The sequence below is a fragment of the Tachyglossus aculeatus genome, chromosome 9 (genome assembly GCF_015852505.1).
Source record: "Tachyglossus aculeatus isolate mTacAcu1 chromosome 9, mTacAcu1.pri, whole genome shotgun sequence".
Classification (NCBI taxonomy): domain Eukaryota; kingdom Metazoa; phylum Chordata; class Mammalia; order Monotremata; family Tachyglossidae; genus Tachyglossus; species Tachyglossus aculeatus.
Genome location: NC_052074.1, coordinates 50,508,290 through 50,535,299, shown reverse-complemented (window position 1 = coordinate 50,535,299; position 27,010 = coordinate 50,508,290).

Here is a 27,010-nt window from a genome sequence, read left to right as displayed (position 1 = left end):
TCCACAAAACTATCTGTAAAGCAATCTATCAGCATGCTGAGAAGGAAATTCCCTCTTTAGCGATTGTTACTCTACCCTCTCAGGATATCCTGGCAAAGAGCAATTTTTTTTTTCTTTTCCTTGTAACAACATGTGTTCTAGTACCTTTTTCATTACCTTAAAATGCTTGGTCATTTATGGGTTGATTATAAACTTCTCCAAGAAAACTCTGCCCTCAGCAGTAGTGACAACACTGCATTCTTATCCCTCTTTCCCCCTTCTCCTTTCTCCCCTTCTTTCCACTTACCTTCCCTTTGCTCTTCTTCCTAGAATGAAGTCGTAATAATATTGGATTTGACTAAGCACTTCTCCCAAGACAGACACTGTGCCATGTGCTGCAGGAAATTCAAGATAATCAGATTGGGCCAGGTCCTGATCTTCCATAGGGCTCACCCTCTAAGAGGGTGGGTGAATGGGTATTTTATCTCCATTTTTCAGATGAGGAAACAGAGGCACAGAGAAGTTGTGATGTGCTCAAGGTTACACAGCAAGCGATAGATCTGGGACTGTATCCCAGATCTCTTGGCTCCCAGCCCATGCTCTTTCCACTAGACCATTCTGCCTCCTTTTTCACTCTGAGGGAAGTGTGAGGCAGAGGCCAGGATCTGAAGCCACCCCAGCAATGAATTTGCCAAATTCTGGAAGGCTTGGTGGTTTGGTTCGCCTTTTGTGTATGGCTATGGGTATGTGAAAAAATTTTTAATTTTTTCTCTTACAACTGATACTCATTTATACACATAGATATGTGCTTCCTGCCCAAATGACTCTGTTACAGGGATGGTTGCCTCTATGAGTCTTTGTTTCTGTGAAGATTTCCTTCATGGTCTCTATGCTTCTCCATCCCTTTCTCCGATTGCCTCTTTAATTTTCATCGGATGGTAAAGGAAAGCCTTTTTCTCCAACCCTCGCAATTGCTTCCTGCTGCTCTATGCCAACAGCACAAATTTTTCTTCCCTGAAGAACCAAACTCACTTTCCCAGAGACTTATTGGCAACTGGTGGCTACTTGTGCCAAAAGGAATGCTCGTTTTGCTCAAGAGGTTGCAGATGCAGGTGGCTGAAATTGATACTCTACCTAGTTTTTCTACCATCAGGACATCCGCTATCAGAAGTTCACTCAAAGGCATCACTTGACATCATTTCATTAGTGCAGAAGCCCTGGAGGTCTGGATGGTAATTCTCGCCTTTGTACAGCTACCCGAATAATAATAAAAATCCAATGAGACAGCATGGATGCTCCCTCTCAGCTGTAAGTTCACCATTTTTGAGAACATCTTAAAAGCCTCCCAGGAGGAGAGCTTGTTGCCTCTTCAGTTCAATCAGTCAATCAGATACCCTCGCAATGGCATTTGAATGCCTCCTGTGTGCACTTCTCAGATGGCCTAGAATGAACTCCTCAGCTGGCCTAGAAAAGGGAGAATGGAGGGTGACAGGTGAACACTTTATTTGACTTGAAGTTGACAATGTTTCCCCTGAAACATTTCCTTCAATAATGGTGGATGAAAAATGGGTCAAAGGAGGAAGGAAGGTCGGGGCGGAGGGGAGGCAAGCCCTTGGGAGAGTTTAGTACAACCAAGTTGGTAGATAGACTCCCTTTCCACAAGAAGTGTAAAGTCTAGGGTTCAATCAGTAGTATTCATTGGTGCTTACTCTGTGCAGAACACTAGGGAACACTAAGGTCTAAGGAAGTAGAGTTAGTAGACATGATCTCCGTGACCTCAAGGAATTGACAATCTAGTGGGGGAGACAAGCACTACAATAAATTACAAGTAGCAAGAAGCAATAAACTTGTGATTCATTACTCCCACCACATTGGTCCTAGGCCATTCATTCATTTATTCAATCGTATTTATTGAGCACTTACTGTATGCAGAGCACTGTATTAAGCGCTTGGGAAGTACAAGTAGGCCAGATTAGGCTGACCTGGAATGACCAGCCAAGAACTGTGTTAGACCTGGACCTTGGTAGGAACTGGAGTGTATAAACAAGCCAGGTTACAGATACCAAGCCCATCCACTCTGTGCAGACCAGAATCTAAATTTTTACAGCAATAACAAGGCCTGCTACTCCCTGCCTTCAGAATAAATACACCAACATCAAAGTGTGAGAGACTGAAGTTATTCATGAAACTAACCAACGAAAGTATTAGTACAATCTTTTAAATATGTGAATTAAGAGATTACAGATCATTAGCTCTGTGAGATGACAAGGGAGCTATTCAATACATTGCACCATATACATGTGCAATTGCGATCTCTGTTCCTTGAGCTTCTCTACATGCGCTGCAGACTAGTGGATAGAGCCCAGGCGTGGGAGTCAAAAGGACCTGAGTTCTAATCCTAGCTCCATTGCTTGCCTTTTGTGTAATCTTTGACAAGTCACTTCACTTCTCTGGGCCTCAGTTGCCTCATCAGTAAATTGGGATGGTGAGTTCCATGTGGGACATGTCTATATGTGTACATATGTGTGTATATATATAGATATAGATATATATATATATATATATACCTGTGTATATGTATATATGTTTGTACATATTTATTACTGTATTTTACTTGTACATATTTATTCTATTTATTTTATTTTGTTAATATGTTTTGTTTTGTTGTCTGTCACCCTCTTCTAGACTGTGAGCCCACTGTTGGGTAGCGACAGTCTCTATATGTTGCCAACTTGTACTTCCCAAGTGCTTAGTACAGTGCTCTGCACACAGTAAGTGCTCAATAAATACGATTGAATGAATGAATGAATGTAGCAATGCACCAACCAGACCATAAGGGTTCCAAATGCCTTAGTACTCCTCCTAAAATACATAACCCCCCTACCAAGGAGTAATGTTAAGAGAATTGGGCTCAATGCATATTGTTATTACTACTAATATTACAATCACTTAATGCTGAACATTTCTTGGAAAAAAACCTTTCAAATCCATTCAAATATGTCATTTTTCCCCACAGCATCCCCTGGCAGATATTGTTAAGCTCAATTTACAGGGCAAGAAACAGAAACCCAGACATAAAATGTGACAGTGAGCTAATTCCATTTTTCTTCACTGCTCAGGCAATAACAGGACAATAACAATTAGCGCGCCCACACTGGGATGGTGCAGTATTTACCCATCACTCCTCTACAGAAATGATCAGCTTGACACCCTGGGAACTTTCCCAAATTGCCCTGCTACCCTAGCTCAGTGCTGGCCAAATTCACCCTCACATGCAGTGAAGCAGAGCTCGGTTCAGCAGTGACAGATTCCTTCTGCTATGGCTGCTGGAGGTCACTTTACCAACAAACTACCACAGAGGTCCAGAAGCAGCTTGCCAGCAACCGGCTAGCACGACTACTGCAACAACAGGGGAGGCTGGGAGAACCCAATTAAGAACGATTTTAAGATGACCGAAATAAGCAACTTCAAGTGCAAAGGACCCCGCCGAACAAACCTAGAGATAGATAAAACATATTGTCACGCACAAATTTAGACCTGGAACAGTTTCAGTTGACTGAATGACAAGGAGGGAGAAACAGCGTGGCTCAGTGGAAAGAGCCCGGGCTTTGGAGTCAGAGGTCATGGGTTCAAATCCCAGCTCCGCCAACTGTCAGCTGTGTGACTTTGGGCAAGTCACTTAACTTCTCTGGGCTTCAGTTACCTCATCTGTAAAATGGGGATTAAAATTGTGTGAGCCCCCCGTGGGACAACCTGATCACCTTGTAACCTTTCCAGCGCTTAGAACAGGTCTTGGCACATAGTAAGCGCTTAACAAATACCAACATTATTATTATTATTATTATTAAGGGGAACTGAACTCCAATCAAAAATGAAAAGTGTTGTGAACGTCCCCTTGAGAGTTATTCTGTTTACAGGGAATCCATGAGATCATCATTAGAGGTCCTCTAACTTCCCAGGCCTGTTCTCTTGGCACTAGGCCAGGTAACTTATGAGTGGTGGTAAGGTAGCTCCTATACAAAGTGATTTAGCAATGATTTTACCATCATGGACACATTTGACATGGTCAGAACTGAAGCAGTGTGGCTTAGTGGAGAGAGCATAAAACTGGGAGTCAGAGGACCTGGATTCTAATTCCGAGTCTGCCACTTGCCTGCTCTGTGGCCTTGGTCAAGTAATTTTGACTGAAGCCCCATGTGGGACAGGGACTGTGTCCATCCTGATTAAGTTGTACCAACTCCAGTGCTTAGCCCAATGCTTGTCACATAGTAAGTGCTTTATAAGTACCACAGTTATTATCAACACTTTTTATTATTGTCAGGCAGATAAAGGGAACAGGATATTGGATGAAAATTGAGCAATTTTATTCAAATATTTTGGGTGCAGAAATGAGTTAAGTGAATTTGGCCTGGAGGTGTATGAAGAGAGAAAATCTTGAATACTTGCATGCTCAGATAGGATTGGCAGAGGGAAAAGGCTCTTTCTCTTTCAGTTTTATGGGGAAGCTGCGTGGAGGAAATTGGGTTTTAGGTACAGTCTGATTGAAGAATGGGAAAGTGAGCTTGGCTGTATGGGAAAAGAGGAAGGGGGACTAGAAAATACCCACCTCATTGCCAGCTTCAACTAATAACTTTAGCATCTTCCTTGTTGTCACAAGACCAAGTTGTCACCAGAAGGTAGAAACAGAATGCCCTTGCCATGCTCTTTGATCTGTCCATTGAAGATTTCCTATTCCAGAATCCATCCACATACTTCCCAAATCAGGGAATTACAAGCACAGAAATGGGTGGGTTAGGATGTCTAAGAATACCCACTGAGAAAGTTAAGGAAGAAAAGTAAGAGAGGCAGTGTGGGCTAGTGGAAAGAGCATAGGCCTTGGAATCAGAGGATCTGAGATGTAATCCCAGATCTGCCGTTTATCTGCTGAGTGAGCTGTTCTGTGCCTGTTACCTCATCAGTAAAATGGGGATTGAGACTGTGAGTCCCATGTGATTATCTTGTGTCTACCCCAGTGCTTAGTACAGTGTCTGGGACCTAGTAAACATTAAACAAATACCTTTTAAAAAAAGTGCATAGACAATGCAGAAGGGAGAAGGAGTTGGGGAAAAGAGGGATTAATCAGGGACTACCTCTTGGCGGAGATGGAATCTTAATAAGGCTTTGAAAGTGAATAGAGTGGTGGTCTGATGTATACAGAGTGGGAGGGAGTGCCAAGCCAGAAGGGGGATGTGAGAAAGGGCTCAACAGAGAGAGAGAGATGATAGTGGGGCCCAACATTGGTTATTAGAAAAACAGCGTGGCCAAGGGGAGAGAGCACAGGCCTCAAAGTCAGAGGACCTGAGTTCTAATCCCGGCTCCACCACTTGTCTGTTGTGTGATTTGGGCAAGTCTTCTGGGCCTTAGTTCTCTCATCTTCAAAATGGGGATTCAATTCTCTCTCCTACTTGGACGGTGAGCCCCATGAGTGACTTGATTATCTTATATCTACCCCAGTGCTTAGTAGAGTGCTTGGCACATACTAAGGCTTAACATATATCACAATTATTGTTGTTATTGTTATTATTATTGTATTCACTAAGTACATGCTATGTGTCAAGTATTGCTCTAAGCTCTGGCATAGATGCAAGGTAATCGGGCTGTCACACATGGTGCTCACAGGCTAAACAGGAGGAAGAACAACCTCTTTCTACCCAACCCCTTGGATTGACCTCGTGATTTCCATAGCTCGGTGGGATAAATGAAATTATGCATGGCAACCTCCCCCCACCCCAGGAAACCCTGGGGGCTACGGCACTAACCAAGGATTCCAACCCCCTATGAGGCTCAGAGCTCAGGAAATGTTCCCAATTCCAAACAGGATGGTCTTGCACTTGGATTTTTACCCCCAGCCCCATGGCACGTATGTACAAATCTGTACATGTCTTTTCCCATCTAAACTGTTCACTTCTTATAGTATACTCTCCCAAGTGCTTAGTTCCGCACCACAGTAAGTCCTCAGTAAATATGATCAATTGATCATCTATGGAAAATATAACAATATTAATTGTACGCTTTACTTGAATAGTTTTTTTTTTTGCTTTGGAAGGCTATCTTGTTAGATGAAAAACATTGTTTTAAAATCAAGAGATATGGTTTTATGCTAATAACTAGAACTTGAGTTCTTGGAAAATCCTGAAACCATTAATAAAAGTATTTTATATCATATTGAAAAAACAAACAAAAATTCACTAAGCACTTTAACAGCCTATTTCTGTTTGGGGGCTCATCAAATCTCATTATCTCCCTGAATGATCCCAGTATAATGAATTAAATTGTCTGCAGAATGATGATCCTAATAATACTTGCCCTTTTTATATAACAATTTTTTTCATTAAACACTAAAATGATTTTTGAATATTAATTTGAAATAAGAATGTGTTAGGCACAGAGGAAGCTGAATGGACTAGGGCCACTAAAGTACCATTTAGCATAGTCATAATTTACTGACAGCCATCCTACTGGGGTGAAAGTGTTTGTACATCTCTCTGAGTGTCTTATGGACATTCAGCACTTAATTTGTTCATGGGCAGTATCCAGCCAAATACTCTGTAGTCACAAGGTATCTTTAATCCCAGGGGCTCTAACATACATTTCAAATGTTGTCAAAACTTATGACCTCAATGAGCCAGCTGGCAAATTGCTGCAGGAAAAAGTGGTGAAAACCACAAGAAACAGAGACAAGAAGTTTGAAAGTGACACTGAAGACATGGTCCGAGTTGGAGAATTGAAGATGTTGTGAGCTGAGGGGAGGGGTGGAGGGGGGGAAGAATTGTCAAACTATCATAGGGATCACTTGGCAATGATACTGTGAACTGATTGAAATGGAGAGAAGCACCTTGACCTTTTCTTACTTTTCTTCCCTTTCAAATATCACCAAATCTCATCAGTCCCATTCATGTTTGAACTCAAGGAATGTGTAGTCTGCACTCACTGTCTCCATTTCTGCTCCAACTGTCTTTTTAGAATTTGCCTTTTTCATGTGGTAAAAGCAGCCCTTGATGAAATCCACAGTGATGACCTCCTGGCTCTATTCAATGATATTTTGTCTCCTGATCTAACCTTCCCAATTCTCTGACATGATCAACCATCTCTCCACATTGAGCACTACAAAACCTACCAACTCCATTCCCATTTTCCAAATATCATCTTCCACTGCACCTCAGTTCTTGTTCCTCAGTACGAAGCAAACTTACTCACTGCATTTGATTTTCCAACCTCGGAAGCACTGTGCTCACAGTTTACAAACCTCATTCTATCTCTCTCTCCTGCCCCAGGCCAAATCACATCCGTTCTTCATGAAGCTGGGGAATAAGAACCATTCCTGGATTACATATGAAACCCAAAACATTTCAAAAGAGGGTTAGATTCTAATAAAATTAAAATGACTCGTCTTTGACACTAGGCTATCTGTTGATGGAGACTCTCCTGATTTCTCACAAGAAAATCTCCTGAAGCTTGCTAAGCCACTCTGCTTACTCAGTGATGACTTGGCTTACTGTCTTTTGTCAGGTTTCAAATGTCTTGTAGTCTGCAACCTCAGACTGCATTCTGTCTTTCTATCAATAAATCAGTGGAACTTATTGAGTGCTTACCATGTACAGAGCACTGTAATAAGCACTTGAAAATGTACAGTGGAGTGGGTAGTTGCAGTCCTGCCCATAAAGGCTTTCAAGCTAGTTAGGATATTAGTATAAACTAAAACTAGGAAGCGACAGAGTATAAGGCAGTGTACATGAGGGTGGGTGGATATCAGCACTTAGAACAGTGCTTTGCACATAGTAAGTGCCTAATAAGTGCCATCATTATTATTATTATTATCAAAGTGCTTAGGAGTAAGAACCCAGGTGAGGAAGCCGGGACAGAGAGAATGAGGTCAGGAGGTGAGAGACCAAGCTCACTTTCTGGAGGAGGGATGTGCTGCAGTGAATATTTCTGGGCACAGGAGGACTGGGCAAACCATTCATTCATTCAATCATATTTATTGAGCACTTACTGTGTGCAGAACACTGTACTAAGCACTTGGGAAGTACAAGTTGACAACATATAGAGATGGTCCCTGCCCAACAACGGGCTCACAGTTTAGAAGGGGGAGACAGAAAACAAAACAAAACAGGTGGACAGGTGTCAAGCCATCAGAATAAATAGAAGTAAAGCTAGGTGCACATTATTAACAAAATAAATCGAATAGTAAATATGTACAAGTAAAATAGAGTATTGAATCTGTACAAACATATATACAAGTGCTTTGGGGAGGGGAAGGAGGTAGGGCTGGGGGGATGGGGAAGAGGAGAGGAAAAGGGGGGCTCCATCTGGGAAGGCCTCCTGGAGGAGGTGAACTCAGTAGGGCTTTGAAGGAAGGAAGAGAGCTAGCTTGGCAGATGTCTGGAGGGAGGGCATTCCAGGCCAGGGGGAGGATGTGGGTCGGGGGTCGACGGCAGGACAGGCGGGAACAAGGTACAGTGAGGAGGTTAGCGGCAGGGGAGAGGGGGGTGCGGGCTGGGCTGTAGAAGGAGAGAAGGGAAGTGAGGTAGGAGGGGGCGAGGTGATGGACAGCCTTGAAGCCGAGAGTGAGGAGTTTTTGCTTGATGCATATGTTGACTGGTAGCCACTGGAGATTTCTGAGGAGTGGAGTAACATGCCCAGAGAGTTTCTGCACAAAGATGATCCAGGCAGCAGCGTGAAGTATAGACTGAAGTGGGGAGAGACAGGAGGATGGGAGATTGGAGAGGAGGCTGATGAAGTAATCCAGTAGCAGTTTGGATGGAGAGGAAAGGGCAGATCTTGGCGATGTTGTGGAGGTGAGACCGGCAGATTTTAGTGACAGATTAGATGTGAGGGGTGAACGAGAGAGCGGAGTCGAGGATGACACCAAGGTTGCGGGCTTGTGAGACGGGAAGGATGGTAGTACCGTCTCCAGTGATGGGAAAGTCAGGGAGAGGGCAAGGTTTGGGAGGGAAGATAAGGAGTTCAGTCTTGAGCATATTGAGTTTTGTAAGAACAAGTCAAGTGCATATCCTGCTGGCAGTTGGACATGCATTTTCCCACATAATCATTGCAGGCTGAGCACTACCATTCATCTCAAAGGGCCATAGAAGGGGCAGCCCCGTGTTTCCATGGATGCCACATGAAAATGTTTAAGAGAGTCTCTGTCAAACTCACACTCTAGGTTGTAGTCTCCAAGTCAGCAACATCGTCATCTTAGAACTAAATGATATCTCCACAAACAAATCTATTTCTGTTACTGCACTGCTAAGTATCATAAGCCTGCCATTTGCACTCAGGTGTCTTGTTTGTCTTGTTTCTCTAGTGAAGGTATGATCTTCTTTTCTTCTTTTTCATCCTCTCCCCAGTACCTTGTAGAGTACTTTGTACAGATTGGTGCTCAGTAAAATATTGATGATGCTGGAGTAGTCAACATGGGGCAAAGAGAAGCAGTGTGGCCTAATGGATAGATCACGGGGCTGGGAGTAGAAATGTCCTGGGTTCTAATCCTGCCTCTGCCACTTGTATATGGCATACCCTTAGACAGGTCACTTAAATCTTCTCTGGGCCTCAGTTACCTCATCTGTAAAATGGGGATTAAGACAGGGGGCCCCATGTGAGACATTGACTGTGTCCACCCTGATTAGCTCGTAACTACCCCAGAGTGTAGTATAGTGCCTGGCACATAGTAAGCACTTAAATACTACAAAAAACGGTTAAAGGATTAGCCTTAAAGTCATAAAAGAAAGGATCTGTTTTAAAGGAAAAAGATGTTTGATCTTGGAACAGCTTAAATATGGAGTTAGAAAGTTCAAACGAATTAGAGATATGGCACCGTTAGCCAAGCCTGACTGGGTTAATACTCAGTTATGAAAGCCACAACAAGATGGGAGTGGGAAGTTTTCTAGAAAGCCCTCGCTATTGATAAGGCCAGTTTCTGGCCAGCTTGGACCAATCCCTGGGACCTTCAGAGCTCCGCAGCCCTCTGAGAAGTGGGCTGGGACTAATGGCAGGCAGCACTGGGTGGCACAGATCGAGCCTCTCTGCTGGAACATCTGTTTGAATTGCAACATCCTTGAAGATGTGGGCAAAAATAATTAGGAGAAAAATGTGTGTACTGATCATGGACATAAGATTATACTGACATGAAATTTCTTCTGGCACATTCAAGATGTGGGAGGAGGTTATTTTTAATTTTAAAAGCTTTTGATATATGATTTGTCTAAGTTTTTTATGATTTTCTAATGGATGGAATACCATTTCAGTCAATTGCTGTTTGGAAAAAAATATGTATATATTTTAATTCCCCAAAAGCTTCTCCTATGGTTGCCTTTTGCTTGGTATTGGGCTTTAAAGAGAATGAAAATTTAATTCTAATTGCATCTAACAAGGCAGGTATACCCTTGGTATTCCATTTATCTGGTGGCAGGTTAATAATTCACCTCTACGATATAAGCAGGAAAACTGTTCCCTTAGCCAGTTAGTCAGGAGAGTTCATTAGGCTTCCTATGAGGTGCAAAAGAGGTAAAGGAAGCCAGTGTGGAGTTATTCATTGTCTTATGACTCAATTCTAATCACTTCAGTCAGTGTGACTGACAGAGAAATGCTTTCCACTGTGATTGAGGGTATTGATTTCTCAAACCCTTTTGGGGCACACTGGAGAGACACAATCAGAGCCTTCACTTTCAAAAAAACCTCTTCATCTGCCTTAATCATCTGATCGATAATCAGCATCAGGAATGGGGATCTTCAACAAAGCCTGCTCCAATGTCTTTATTTTCTTTCTTCCATTGGGCTACAGATATGCTGAGTCAAGGTGATCTTAATAGATCAGAAAAGTGCCTGGAGAGCAACGGCGGTGATAGTCTTTAGCGATGGCAGTTTGGCCCAGGAGTTTCCATTTTTTTTTATTTGGAAACTGTCTTCCTCTTCCTCTCCACTCCCACATCCTTCATGGGCCATTGGCCAGCAAACTATCACCTACATAAATGGCTAGAAACTGAGAGTACCAGTAAGTGAAATCACTTCCCTAAGCCAACCAGCTGGAACAGAAGGGAACAAAAAGCCCTATACAATGAGACGGATCATGAGTAACATTTACAATAAAGAACAGCACTCAGGGTTAAGTCTGAATTACAATTGTATAAAGGAAAGAACCCAAAAAGCATTTAGATTTACTGTTTCCTCCAACACAGCTTACCTCCAGTCCGGGCAGAATTGTTTGCTAATGAAAGTTTTTGTTGTGGGTTCTTAAGCAATAGGCTTTGGATATGATATAGAAAGCTTCCTTATTACTTTTAATCTCAATCATTGTCTTCTGACACTGGGCCCTGAAGTTTGACATATCAACACCTACTCCAAATCTAGGAAGAGTAAAGTTATTTTCTTATGGGCCTCCTCGGTGTATCGAAAGATACATCTTATACGTTGTGAGCTAGGTTGACAAAATGGCTTTCGAAGTAATTTAAAATTTATCATCAGCCTTTTGCGGATCTGTGTTAAACTGTTAAGGTGGGATATGGTTTAAAATACTGTCCGTCTACAAGGCGAAGAATTCCCTTCAGAATAAAAAGGTAACACCCTTATCAAAAATGATCTGCATTGCCTAAGTGTGAAATGTTTCCAATTAAACTTTCATTCATGTTTAGCCACTTTTTCAATTGAATTAAAAGAGCATAAAAAACATAATCTAATGTATCCTCTGTGAAGAGTGAAGCCTTTATTCTGCTGAATTCAGAAGTCTCATCCAACATAATCACTGCATTCATTCCAATTATAAGAGCAAAGTTGTGCAGACTTCTTATATGTTATGCAGTGTCAAGAAACACAGTGCCCAGCGTTAATTCCTCAAGTGAAAGAGGCAGCAGTTTCCCACAGCAGTTCCTTGATTTAAATTACAGAGCACATTTATTATGCTTCTGTTCCTCTGACTGTGAAATACCATAGTACAGTAGCTTTGTTCTGACCCCATCTCCAAAGCCCTGCCTCAAAAGTGTGACTAATCTAGTGCCGGATGACAGCTAACTTCAACATCAGACAACACGAAAATTGAAGACACTTTTTATCCTCTTGCCAATCTGCGAGTGTCTGAATAAGCCTCGTCAACTTCATTACAAACTCATCATCTCGTGTGTAGATAATGATAGCCTAGGCTGGTAGAGAACTCGGCTTCTTGTTGTTTTTACTGACTTTGCCTCCAGGCCAAGCATCTGGGGGGATAATGAATGGAGCAATTCTTTTGGCACAAAACAAAAGGCTCTTGGGGTGGAGAAGGGCCCATGGCGTCAGTCTAGGCCCAGCTCTCACAAACGAAAATTCTTTGTTATGAATTGGTTCTCAGAAAATAGCTCTGTAGTAGCCAGAGAAGTGAAGGACACAGGGTAACTTTGTACTCTGGTGGAGAGGTTAAAGGCAGTGACCATGTGAAAGAATCTCAGAGGCGTTTTTCTCCTCTTTTCAGCTTCCTTTTGCAAGAATCTCCTCGTGCCAAATAGGATCCTATGAGCGGCACTCTAGCCACCATTTGTTTCCTCTTTAGACGCACAATGGCGTTCCTCGTTAGTCTCTTGTAAATGTGGATTTGAACCTGGGATGTAGCAGCTGTTTTGGGGTGGGGAAGTAGTTATCTGTAAGGATGCTTCTGTAATTCTAAACAACCTCGCTCTAATGCTAGCGCATGAATCATAGCCTGCTTGATAAAATCAATGAAGTACTTCAACTTGGTGCTCTATAAATTTTCTAGATTGGTGCAGCAATGTTTGTAGTTCATGTGAAACCATCTTCACAATTAAAATAGGCGGAAATAAGATCTGAATTTCCTACTTTAGGGGAAAACATGCCGATTTTGTTCAAAATAGAGGGAAACTTACATTTGAGGCTTGGGAAAAAATAAAGTGCTAAGTGTCTTTTGGGGGTAGGTGTCTTATCCAAAGTATCACTTCATAATTCTTCCATAATGCCTGCCTCCTTGAAATTTGATTATGTGCTGGGAAGTGGGTTTTGTTGTTGTTTTTACCACAGAGTTGCATTGGTAAATATCTGCCTTGTTCAGCCTCTTCATTTTATTCCAGTATAGTTGTATGTGCCAAAAATTTGTGCCAAGGTGTTTGATATTTCATTTGTTAGTTAAGGATGCAGGTTCCCCCCACACAAATTGCATTAGAAAAAGCAGACAGAAAGAATGAACAGACTGTCTTCTAGTAAATTTTCGTGTTACTCTGAGAGATTCAAGAAGGCAACTGCCCCATAAAACAAGCTACAATACTTAATCTGCTGCTGTTATCTCTAGATCTGTTTAAAAATCAAAAACAAAGGCATCCAAACTTTTTTGGTTCATGGGCATCCGTAACGTTTCATTTTTCCGAATTAAGATGAAAATACTATTTTACTTGGAGATTGGCGCATTGGTGTCCATGAAGAGAACAGATTAATGTAATGTTTTGCTACCTTTGACCTTGTATCCTTGAGTCTCTTGATTCCATGTCACCAAACATAGCACTGTAATAGAGTTGAGGTCTAGCTAATAGTGTGTGCTATTCTGACTGTCATGCTCCATCATTGTAACTTACTGCATGAAGTCCCCAAAGAAGACTCATGCACAAGCAGACATACAAAAGCACATGCATATACAGAGTAAGTTGTCTAGACAGAACCAGAAGTAAGCAAAAAATTCCTATAAATAGAAGTTACTTATTCACTTTAGGAAAATCAAATCTTTCTATCCAAGAGTTGTACTGTCCTTTTTCCAATCTGAAGCCTCGTTTAATGCTACTTGTTTATAGCCCATCAAGAAATAGAACTCCCAAATGGAACCTGTTTTCATTGTCAACATGTCAAGAATATTGCTCCTCAAAGTTAATTAGGTTCCCTCCAAGCCTGCAATTGTTTTGATTTTACCAACAAGAATATTATCCTAGGTTCCTTCTTTAAGAATGTACTCTGGTGAAGATACCTAGTTCAAAATATATGCAGATAATATAGAAAATGAGAGAATTAAAGCAACATATTTCCTAGGGCTGAAAAGCTGGATGAATTTTAAGCAGTAGGAAAACTCCCTACCATTGTCATTTCACTCTTGAAGACAAAAAGGGGGCATTGAGGGGCCTGGCACTGGCATAACTTGCTATGCAGGATTTTAAAAATATAAATGTATAGATAGATGTAACCATTTCAAAGAGAAGGGAAAGCAAGAAGTATGCTTGTCGGGCAACTTGTTAATCCATTCTGGCCTTTAAACCTTTATCCCTTTTGAGGAAACAGGCCTACAATTTAACTACAGCTAATGCACTGCTACCTTTCATAGTTATACTCTGGCTTTTGGCTCACCAAGTTTCTTTCTCTAACTTTGTTGGAATACAGAGTTTGACGAATGATTATACTGCACAGTGACATTTTCACATAGTCTAAGAAATACATACAGCTATTTAGAAGCAATGTTGCCTGGCAACTGAAATACAGGACATGTGAAATATTACTGGTCAACTAAGACTTTAAAGTTGTGCATGTAGGTGAATGCACTTCTTTCTCTTAAAGTTACACGTAGTAAAATCATTGGCAGACAGCAAGTGTGAATGAAGTATTATTTAAACGTTGGGAGCACAGAATGTGTCCCACATTTGGCCTACATATTCTGAATGTGCACACAGGCACAGAGGAAGTTGTGTGTAAACAGGATGCGCAGAATCCATCTACAGTTGCAGATTTTATGTTAAATATTCTTTATGCTACAACAAAACCAAAGGCTTTAGAGGATAATCTCACCCATCCAATTAGAGCTGCTAAATACAAGTTGGTTAGTTACTGACACGTCCCATTTCTAAAAAAGCTTTTGTTGGCACGTTTTTAGGAGGCAAATATTTACCTAGAGAAATGTAATTTTCTTTTCATCTATTTAGGAGCTGCATGATCTGGACTCAGATTTCCAATTTTCTCTTCTCTGGTTCAGGTATCTCAGGTCTTCTTTTTTTTATTTTACTGCCTTCTGAAAATTACGTAGAAGAATTTCATCTGTTTGAAAGTGATGAACATTTTCTTAAGGTTAATTACCTTGAGTTGCACATTACGTATGTTTGGTTTTTTTTTTTTAATTAGAGAAATGCCTTGATAGAGAATTAATGGATGCTATACTTCCTAAAGTTATTTTCAGTAATCTGTATTGCAATAAAAAGTACCAACATTCTAGCAAGTAAATGTAATTACTAATAATTTCATCATGATTGCTATGGCTGCAATTTATTTATTCCTAATTTATTTTTGTAATGAACTGCTTCAGTAAAATGACAAACGATTCCATTAGTTAAGAAACTAAAATGTCAATTTACATGTGGACTTTGGTGACTAATTTGCTGAGTCGAGCCTTTTGTTTTAGATATGATAATAGTATTTTGCTATGCTCTGTGAGCAAAATTTATGAGCTCTTAGATATTAATCCTTCGGCTTTCTGAAAGAAGGTAATTTTCTGCTCTAAAATGGGAGCGGTTTGATTTTTTTCAGCCTGTAAAGTTGCAGAGTTTTAGCCATCCACTCCTAACGTGGTTTTATCTTAATAAACAATGTGCACTTTGTTCAGAGGCATCATAAAAAATAATTCTTCCTTACTAATGACTACAAAAATCAGCTCATTTCTAACAGTTTCTAGAAGAGAACAGTGCTCTCTTGTCAGTAAAAGAAAAGGGATTACATCAGCATTCAAGGGGAAAAAATGTTCTGTTCCTTCTAGCTCCATAGTCTATGTTCAATCAGCCTACAGCTAATGGAAGCCCTCCAGTGCTAAGCAATAAACAAACACTGTTGGGCAAATAGTCCAAAATCAAATCTAGTATATAAGGTGGACAATACATAGTTAGTTCCATTACCGAATCCTCCCTTGGGAACTAGAGCAGCTCCTGGCCTTCTCATTACACACCAGCACCATCTGTAGCCCGCCTGAACCTTATTTGGGAATTTATAAAGTACACGGAAAAAATAGACTAGGAATCAAGCGCCAGAGAATCCTATTTCAGGTTTAAATTTTGCCTGTGAAAGATCATTTGGTTTTAGACTCAGCAAACAGTGGGCCTCATCACTCACAATGAGGTACGCATGTAGCGGGGATTACTTCAGATCAGGGAGATTGAACGTAATTGCTACTTTCCACAGGGAGATATCCGGTACTAGTGCAGCTCGAGAGAGATACGGTACAGCCCCATTAGCTGCCATGCTTCCATCCCATGTCAAATTGCAGGCACCCCGTCACTGTTTTTCTCTCTCTCTCTGCTTTTTGTTATTAAATGTGGTTATTATCTAATGCTAATCAATGGAGTAGAATTCCATCACAATAGCATCCCCGAAACCCAAGGGGCACTTTTGCTTTTAAAAATCACTCCCCACTAGCCGAGGCACCAAAAGGTTTTATTTACTTACCGTAAAGAGAGATTAATAAAAACAGGAAGACTATAGGGTGCTTTGGAATTGGAAGAATTCATGCATCATACAGTTATGGAGCCCTGGAATGTACTTTGCCTCCAGATCTTCAACTAAGGTGTGAAAACATACTAGGCTGCTCTTTTGCCCCCGCACAATCCACAGCAACCTGAGGAAATTGGATTCCTTTTCCTCACTGAAATAGCTCACATTCAATGCTGAAGTATATAGAGTCCAGATGACCAGAGAATTGGAGCTTGGAGGTTTCCCCTAGCTCTTTGCCAGGGTAGAATCTGCTTTCTCATCCACCTAATTAAGATTCATTGCCCACTTCTCCTACATCAAGGCCAACCCTTCCCCCTAGTCCACAGCCACAGCCCTACGCCAAACTCAGAGGCCACAGAGAAGCAGCGGGGCTCAGTGGAAAGAGCCCGGGCTGTGGAGTCAGAGGTCATGGGTTCAAATCCTGACTCCGCCAATTGTCAGCTGTGTGACTTTGGGCAAGTCACATAACTTCTCTGGGCCTCAGTTACCTCATCTGTAAAATGGGGGTTAAGACTGTGAGCCCCCCGTGGGACAACCTGATCATCACCTAGTAACCACCCCAGCGCTTAGAACAGTGCTTTGCACGTAGTAAGCGCTTAATAAGTGCCATTATTATTATTATTAGAAATAAATAGTGGGTGGGATCCATTCCAGGTGGATTCCCCTCCCCTCCGATGTCCCTCTCCCCCTTCCTTTTCTTACTCCTCCATGGAGTAGCATGACCCTTCTGGGGAAGGGTGATATTAGAGAAGCAGCATGGCTCAGTGGAAAGAGCCCGGGCTTTGGAGTCAGAGGTCATGGGTTCAAATCCCAGCTCGGCCATTTGTCAGCTGTGTGACTTTGGGCAAGTTACTTAACTTCTCTGTGCCTCAGTTACCTCATCTGTAAAGTGGGGATGAAGACCATGAGCCCCATGTGGGACAGCCTGATCACCTTGTAACCTGCCCAGTGCTTAAAACAGTGCTTTGCACATAGTAAGCACTTAATAAATGCCATTATTATTATTATTATTACTATTAATATCATTATCATTATTTGGCGGGTGACATGTCCCAGCCAGCAGGTATTCTCTAGGCTGAGAGTGGCCTGGCTCAGCTATAGGTTTTTCTGTCCTAGTGAAGTTCATTGTATTATTACTTTTATTATTGTGCTATTTATATAATCTATCACATACAATGTCAAAGCATTGTGCTAAATTCTGCTGTAGCTACAAGGTAATCACATCAGACGTAGTCTTCCTTACATGAGCCGCTCAGTAGAAAAGATAGGGGAGCAAGTATCTTCCTCATTTCACAGATGAGAAACTGAATCACAGAGAGGTGAAGTAGTTTATCCAAGATTGCCCAACAGGCTGGTAGTGGAGTGGAGAATAACACCCAGATCTCCTGACTCCTAATCCGATGTTATTTCAACTAGTTTACGTTCCCAAGCATGACCAGGTACTGTCCCAGAATTTGGATTTGGAAACTGTGCCATTGTATTCAGCCAAGCAATCCACTGACCTTCAGCTTTCGGAGCCTAGCATCTGTGTTGCATCTTCCAACGGGAGGGATTGGGCATTTCAAAACCACGCCATGGCTGGGTACCGATGCCTTCCCCCTCACTGGGGTTCTGGCTTGCCTTTGGCATTCATTGGGTCATAATGTCCCACTAAAGAGCATAATACATACCATCCACCAGAGTGGAAGGCAGTCTAATATTTAAATTGCTGAACATGAAAAGCTCAAGGGATAAGTACCATATGAACATGACTGAAAATTATTTCACACTATTTTCCTCAACTCAGCATATAATACTTTTGAGCTACAGCCTTTTTGAATGGGATGTTCACACTGGTCCCCTGGTTTAGAAATCCCTTTGTCCCAAAGTCCAGCAGACCACAGCCCTTCTCACATTCAGAGCCCTCCAGAAATCCTCCTGAAATCAAGAAGTCTTCCTTGGTTAATTCCCAGCAACCCAAATTGCATAAATCCACCAGCCCTCTCTAGCGCTTAGGTATTCATCTATTCAGGGATCATGTCTACTATAGTGGTGTAGGTACAAGAGTAAGTATTCAAAACCATCGATTGTACCCACCCTCAGTGTATATATAAATATGTTTATGTAAACATAGCTATACATACATGTGTACCCTGAGGATGGGTGCAATCAAGCGTGGCTCAGTGGAAAGAGCCCAGGCTTGGGAGTCAGAGGTCGGCGGTTCTAATCCCGGCTCCACCACTTGTCAGGTGTGTGACTTTGGGCAAGTCACCTCGCTTCTCTGTGCCTCAGTTCCCTCATCTCTAAAATGGGGATTAAGACTGTGAGCCCCACGTGGGACAACTTAATTACCTTGTATCCCTCCCCCACCACCCCGTGGTTAGAACAGTGCCTGGCACATAGTAAGCACTTAACAAAAACTATTATTATTATTATTATTATTATTATTATTATTCGATTGTACTTGTGATCTTTTAAATATTCTTATGTCTGCCTCCACAATAGTAAGTAAGCTCTTTGTCAGCAGGGAATGTGTCACTTCTTTGTTCTGTACTTCCCAAGCACTTAGTAGAGTGTACTGCACTATATATGGATGCTCAATGAAAGTTACTACTACTGCAACTATTAGGAAATATCTTGGGCATCCAGAAGCTGGTTTTCTCACAAGCCTACCAGTAAACACAAATCTGTGGTGGGAGGAGTAAGACAGTTGTTACTAATAGCCATGTCAAATTAGCCAGTTTCTCAGTCATCAAAATAGTTTTTCTATGACTTTGTCCAGCTTGACACATATTTACATTGTATATAACCCTCAGCCGATCCAAAACAAATCGTTCTATATTAACATGTTGGTGAAGGGAATCATTTAATAAAAGAAAAAAATATTTCATTTCATTTAAATCCCAGTAGTTCAAGGAGCCAAGGGTTCTCCTCCAGTTTTATTCACAGCCTCATGAGTTCCAGCTCACTTAGTGAAGAGTGTACCAGAGAACGACCACCTTCACAATTTCTGATCTTTGATCAATTGATAGTATTTATTAAGCACTTAGTGTGTACTGTACTAAATGCTCAGGAAACTACAATATAGTTGGTAGACATGACCCCTGCCCACAAGGAGTTTACAGTCTACATAGGGAGATTTTTCATATTACAGAAAGTTTATCTCACAGAAACACTTCAGTCTGGACATTGAACAATTCGTTATTCATTCAGTCATATTTATTGAGCACTTACTGTATGCAAAGCATAGAGAGAGACAATCCCGCGAAGACTAGTCACAGTGTTCTTGCCATAATTCCCTGAAAAGACTGAAAGAGAGTTTGAGATTTTGAGCAGTTATTGATGACAATTTTAAACTTACACTAGTTTAAAGGATTTTCAATAGCCTTGGAAATTAATTTCCCATTCAATATACAGTTGAGAATTCATGTTGCCCATTGATGTGCTTAACAAGCAACTAATAAAAGGATTTTCTTTAAAAATGCCAATTCAGAGCAGTATTAATTTTAGCTGTGTCCTCCAATAATTGGTCTATTCACCAATGTTTGCAATATAATAGGCTCCATTATCCTCCTCAAGTACAGGACTGTTTGTGTGGTAAAGGAGGGAGTTGTAGGGGGGAGGGGACGGGTCATTCAGTGCTCCTCTGTGCCTGACTGGGGAAGGTGAAGAGAGGGGAGAAGAGAAGTGGTAATAGTAGCCTACCAACACCTGCGGCAGCTACTGCAGGAGAGAAAAAGGTGAATTCACCTTGAGGTAACTTTAGCCTCTTCAGTGGAATTGCTGGATGATATCTGGTAGCTCTAATATTAATAACAATGGTATTTTTTGAGTACTTGCTGTATGCCAAGCACTGAATTAAGTGCTGGGATATAAGCTGGTCAGAGACCATTCCTGTACTACATGGGGCTTACAGTCATTAAGGGAGGGTTTAGATGGGAAAATCCTACAGCTATACTGCAGGTGAGCATGCACCAACTTCTATTCAATCAGTTGTATCTATTGAGCACTGTGTGAAGAGCACTGTACTAAGCGCTTGGGAGAATATAATATAATAATTTTAGGAGACACGTTCTTCTGTTTGTCTCTGGACAGCCTTTCCCCACACCTCCCCACTAACTTCTTTAGAGTGTGACTTGAAAGTTTCCGGGTGTAGTGAGGCTACTGTGGGGTCATGTAACCACGAATCAAGAAAAGGAGTTACTAGTGAGCCCTTGCAGCAGCCTGCTCCTCTGGGTGCCGGGGAAAACCAGAGTTGAATTTTTGGGTTGCTGCATTCCAGTTAACAATAATCATAAAAATAATCATTGTGGTGTTAAGAGCTTGCTTTATGGGCTGAACTAAATGCTGGGGTAATAATAATAATCCTGGTATTTGTTAAGCGCTTACGATGAAGCACTGGGGGAGATACAAGGAAATTAGTTTGTCCCATGTGGGGCTCACAGTCTTAATCCCCAATTTATAGATGAGGTCACTGAGGCACAGAGAAGTGAAGTGACTTGCCCAAGTTCACACACCTTACATGTAGCGGAGCCGAGATTAGGAACCATGGCCCCTGACTCTGAAGCCCGGGCTCTTTCCACTGAGCCACGCTGCTTCTCTATACCAAATAATCAGGTCCCACCTGGGGCTCACAATCTAAGTAGAAGGGAGAACAGATATCAAATCCCCATTTTATAGAATGAGGAAACTGGGCACAGAGAAGTTGTTGACTTGGCCAAGGTCCCAGCAGACAAGTGGCCGGCCAGGATTAGAACCCCAAATCCTCCGATGGCTATCTCAAGCAGGTAGTGGTTTCCAGTCTTTGAGGCTACATAATAATAATAATAATAAATAATGTTAGTATTTCTTAAGCACTTACTATGTGCCAAGCACAGTTCTAATCACTGGGAGGTTACAGGGGGATCAGGTTGTCCCATGGAGGGCTCACCATCTTAATCCCCATTTTACAGATGAGGTAACTGAGACACAGAGAAGTTGTGACTTTCATTCACTCATTCAATCATATTAAGCACTTACTGTGTGCAGAGCACTGTACTAAGCACTTGGGAAGTACAAGATGGCAACATATAGAGACGGTCCCTACACAACAATGGGCTCACAGTCTAGAGGGGGGAGACAGACAACAAAACAAAACATGTGAACAGGTGTCAAGTCATCAGAATAAATAGAAGTAAAGCTAGATGCACATCATTAACAAAATAAATAGAATAGTAAATATGTACAAGTAAAATAAATAGAGTAATAAATCTGTACAAACGTATATACAGGTACTGTGGGAAGGGGAAGGAGGTAGGGCGGGGGGATGGGGAGGGGGAAAGGAAAGAGGGGGTTCAGTCTGCGAAGGCCTCCTGGAGGAGGTGAGCTCTCAGTAGGGCTTTGAAGGGAGGAAGAGAGCTAGCTTGGCGGATGTGTGGAGGGAGGGCATTCCAGGCCAGGAGTCGACGGCGGGACAGGCGAGAACGAGGCACAGTGAGGAGGTTAGCGGCAGAGGAGCGGAGGGTGCGGGCTGGGCTGTAGAAGGAGAGGAGGGAGCTGAGGTAGGAGGGGGCAAGGTGATGCAGAGCCTTGAAGCCGAGAGTGAGGAGTTTTTGCCCAAAGTCACACAGCTGACAAGTGGCAGAGCTGGGATTTGAACCCATGACCTCCGACTCCAAAGCCCATGCTCTTTCCACTGAGCCACGCTTCTTCATACTATGGGATGAACCGATCTTACTGCATGGACTCTGATTTTTCTGGTCCATTGTAAACAAAACAAACAGGAAAAAAAAATCTTCCACACCTGCCTGAGTTTCATTTTTCTAACAGCAAGCTGAAAACCTTGTTCATGGCTTTCCTAGATTTTCCTGTTTGCTGCCAAATACCAATCACATTGGCATTGTACTTCAACATTTCATCCTAATTTTTCACAGTAGTTTTTGCCTCTTACTTCTAGGAAATGATTATAGATGGTTATGGCCTAATTTACCAAACCCACAAATGTTTTATTCAATTAAACCTAAAAGATCAATTTGAACTTGATCATCAGTTGAATAACATTATACAGAGAGTGACAATAAAACTTAAGATCTTGTTCCACTGTTCATTCGTAACGAGAGAACCCGAGTCTTTTATGTAGAAAAATTCTGGCGCAGCATAAGTACTCTGCTGCCACACATTTAAAAGCCTGTTTATGTTTCTTTTTTTTTTTTCTGTCTAGTTTTGAACCGTAAGCACAGCTATCACCCTTGGAATATCTTTTTTTCTAAGAGCCTCTGCTCTACAGGGATTGTGTGTAAATAGATTTTTAAAATGGATTCAACTAAGTACTATAATAAAATCTGAAGCCACCAAATATGTGACCCATAAAAATTTCACCTTGAAATATGAGATGTAAAGAGATATTTACTGACTCATTTCATTTACATGCCTGTTGCCAAAACTAGGTTGATCTTCCCTAGTTTCTAGTGTGGATCTAAATTAAGCAATTTGTGAAGAACATGATCTCTTCCAGAAAAAGTATTGCTACAATGACGCAAGTTATTCCAGTGGCCTGAGAGAATTTAATCAGATTTTAGAGACCCTTAATTATGCTGAGGAAGTGGCTTTTTCACTGTGAGTATAGGGCTGATCTAACTACATTGTCTCAGGAAACAAATCCAGTGGGGTTTCAACTTTAAGCTTGGGACTGCAAGTGATCTATGTCTGACTTTCCATGGTCATCAGTATATAGTGATTTCTACTCCTTTTGAAAGTTTTGAAAAGACTCAGATCATGTAAAAATGGACCTAGAGGATCTGGTGAAATGCTGGTCATCTAGTTGTATTTCCCCCGATAAATAAGAAAAAAAAAAGTTTTTAATCAAAGTCTTTCAAGGTTGTCCAAAAAATCAGACAGAATTTTCTTTTGAACAGAATTTTACTTTGAAGGTATCCTCAGGGTATGCCAGAGGTCCTAGATGTATGGGCAAGGACATTGGGTGTCGTGGCCTATTCTCATGAATCTGACCATTCTCTTGAAGGTAAGGGCTGGAAAGGACTTTCTTATGAAGACTTGGAACAAGGATAGCCTCTCTCTTGATTGGTGAGCAAGTATTTGATGAGCATTGAACACTTACTATGTGCAGAGTACTGTAATAAGGACTTGGTAGACAATGGAATTAAAAGTCATTATTCCTGTCTTCAGGGAGCTTGCCATTACTGGTATTTATTGAGCGCTTACTATATGCAGAACACTGTATTAACTGCTTGGGAGAGCACAGCATTGGTAGTAATGTTCCCTGCCCCTGCTGAGTTTCAATCTAATAATAATAAGGGTACTTGGTAAGCGCTTTGTGCCAGACACTGTATGAAGCACTGGGGTGGATGCAAGCAAACTGGGTTGGATGCAGTTCCTGTGCCCTGTGAAGCTCACAGTCTCAACCCCAGTTTTTTTATAGATGAGGTAACTGAAGCCCAGAAAATTGAAGTGACTTGCCCCTGGCTATAATAATAATAATAATAATAATAATAATAATAATAATAATAATGGCTTACTATTTGCAAAGCACTGTTCTAAACACTGGGGTGGTTACAAGGTGATCGGGTTGTCCCACAGGGGGCTCACAGTCTTAATCCCCATTTTACAGATGAGGTAACTGAGACACAGAGAAGTTAAGTGACTTGCCCAAAGTCACACAGTTGACAATTGGCAGAGCTGGGATTTGAACCCATGACCTCTGACTCCAAAGCCCGGGCTCTTTCCAGTGAGCCACACTGCTTCCCTAATACAGCAGACAAGTGGCAGAGCCGGAATTACAACTCATGACCTTCTGCTCTATCCACTATGTCATGCTGGGGGAGACAGAAATTAATAAAAACAAATGTGTAATATAACTTATAGATATGTACAAATGTGCTGTGGGATGGAGGGTGGGGTGAATATCAAATGCCCCAAAATCAGAGATCCAAGAGCATAGATGACACAGAAGGGAGAGAGCTGGGGAAAAGATAACTTAATTGGGGGAGACTTCTTGGAGGAGGTGTCACCTTAATAATGCTTTGAAGGTGGGAAGGGTGATATTCTGGCATATATGGAGAGGGAGGATGTTCTAGGCTAGAGTGGGGATGTGGGAAAGAGTTTGGCAGTGAACAAGACTGGGGCACAGTGAGTAAGCTGGCTCTAGCTTGCGGTTGAGCAGGAGTCAGAGAGAGACTGGCTGTGGCTGGGTACCACACAGGCTTCTCCTCTCCCAAACTTTCCTAGGCTGACTCTCTGTCAGCCTTGATTACTGCTGTCCCCGATGACAACCGCAGCTGCCTCGGTCAGAACTTCCCCTCCTCCTTCTCTCCCTTTCCCCCTCCATGGGTCATTTGGCAGGGCCCTGGCCTTGTATATTCCTCATCCTCAATTTGTTTGCATAAGGTATGTAAAATTAGACCTATTTTTACATTCCTGTTTCACAGAAGTAATAGGTTTCAAACAAGCCCTGGAGAGTCTGGGATTGACAAGTGGCGTTTCCTGTACTTCCATCTGCCACTCTCCTAACTGGCTTCAAAAAGTCCCAAATGAAGATTGGCTTGGGATCAGGGATTCGAATGAGAGTCCCAGAACTGCCCACAAGGATATTGGCCAGAATTTTCCAGGTATCTCTGCGGGCCATGTCCAGCCTGGACCTTAAATATTTTCTATATTAACCCTGGGAGCAGCACTCTCATTAAATAAACTTGGCAAGCCCTAGGTTTCTACTCATAATATTATCAAGATGGTTCCGGAAGAGTAAACTAATTCTGAGGGCTCTTTCACAATCCCTGCATTGTTATTTTCTCTGCTTTTGGCCTGGTATTGTGGAACTCTGCTCCCTCATTACCTGACAAGTGACTGAAATTTCAACTGTACTGTGAATAATAATAATAATAATAAAATAATACCATTTATTAAGCACTTACTATGTGCAAAGCACTGTTCTAGGTGCTGGGGAGGTTACAAGATGATCAGGTTGTCCCACTGGGGACACAATTGTCCCACAGTCTTAATCCCCATTTTACAGATGAGGTAACTGAGGCACAGAGAAGTTAAGTGACTTGCCCAAAGTCACACAGCTGACAATTGGCAGAGCCAGGATTTGAACCCATGACCTCTGACTTCAAAGCCTGTGCTCTTTCCATTGACCCATGAAGGGGTGGGTGAGACACCCTGATTGAGAGAACGGGGTACACACAGGGTGCACACACAAAACTTTCGACCCCAGCAACAGAAGAAAAAAGTAATTACTCTCCTCCTTGAAAATTTAACTTCCTGTTTAAGGACCTTGTTTTGGGGGAACCTAGAAGTGTATGAAGTTGCCACATTTGTGGTTGTTGAACAAACAGGTAGAAATGTTCAGAGGCTCTAACTCCTGCATACTTCTTACTGCCTTCTGGTTAGAATCTCTTATTTTTTTAAAAAAAGTCACTTTTTCTAGTGGATTTTCCTCCATTAAATATTTGGTTGGATTTCCTCAGACTGCTATGCTCTCTGTGGTTGAATGCTAATGGACTTCAGCCACCTGACTTATAATTGGATAGGCAAGAATCACTTTTAAAAGAATATTGCAGTGAAAAACAAAAGATATTCCCATATAACTTATTGTGGGGAAGAATAAGTCACTGAAAACACTCCTTTACAAAAACAGATGGGAAAAACCAGGGGGATTTTTATTTTGTCAAAACCTTGTTAGTCATGTTTTGGTTTCAGATTTACAGTCCGTGGAGTATTTTAGACTTCTCAAATTTCTTCTGCTCACTTGTGACTCTCAAACCTAATAGAAATCTTCTTTTCCCTTTCATGCAATACTTGTCTGCTTGTAGGGCTGTCGGGAATACTTTTTTAAAAAACGTTGAAATCAGTCTGGGCTGTGCAAAAATACATATCGAATAAGAGCACACAGGAAACCGGGCATCAACATTGTAAAGTTCATCCAAGAGCATATTGTGAACATTCAGAAAATATAATACCCAAAGTGCCTTAAAGACTTAGTATGTATCTTCAGATGAGCAGGAAATGTGTTTATTGTTATATTGTACTCTCCCAAGTGCTTAGTACAGCACTCTGGCACACAGTAAGTACTCAATGCATACAAATGAATGAATGAATCATCCAAAAATCAGATACCATTAATTTGTTGGTTTCAGTTATACAAATAACAAAAAAACTGGCTAATTGAAACCTACAGATAATAAAGTGGACAGGATCCCTGTCTTCAAGGAACTTACAGTACAATGGGTTAGACAGACATTAAAATAAATTTCAGAGGAAGCAACAGAGTACTGTTATTTAAGCCTAGTAACCTTTGTAACCTAAGTTGTATCTACCCCAGTGCTTAGAACAATGCTTGGCACATAGTAAGCGCTTAACAAGTACCATAATTATTATTATTAAGTCAGTAATTTCAACCTTCTTTCCCTTCCCCAAATTGGCTAACCTTCTAAAAATGTGTAATGGACACACACACACACATACATACATGCACTCTCTCTCTCTCTCTCTGTTTGTGAGTGTATGTTTTCAGCTACCAAATCTATCTCTCTAGTCCTGATTTCTCACCTGATCATCAATACTTAATCTTGCCTCTGATGCTGTTTTGTAC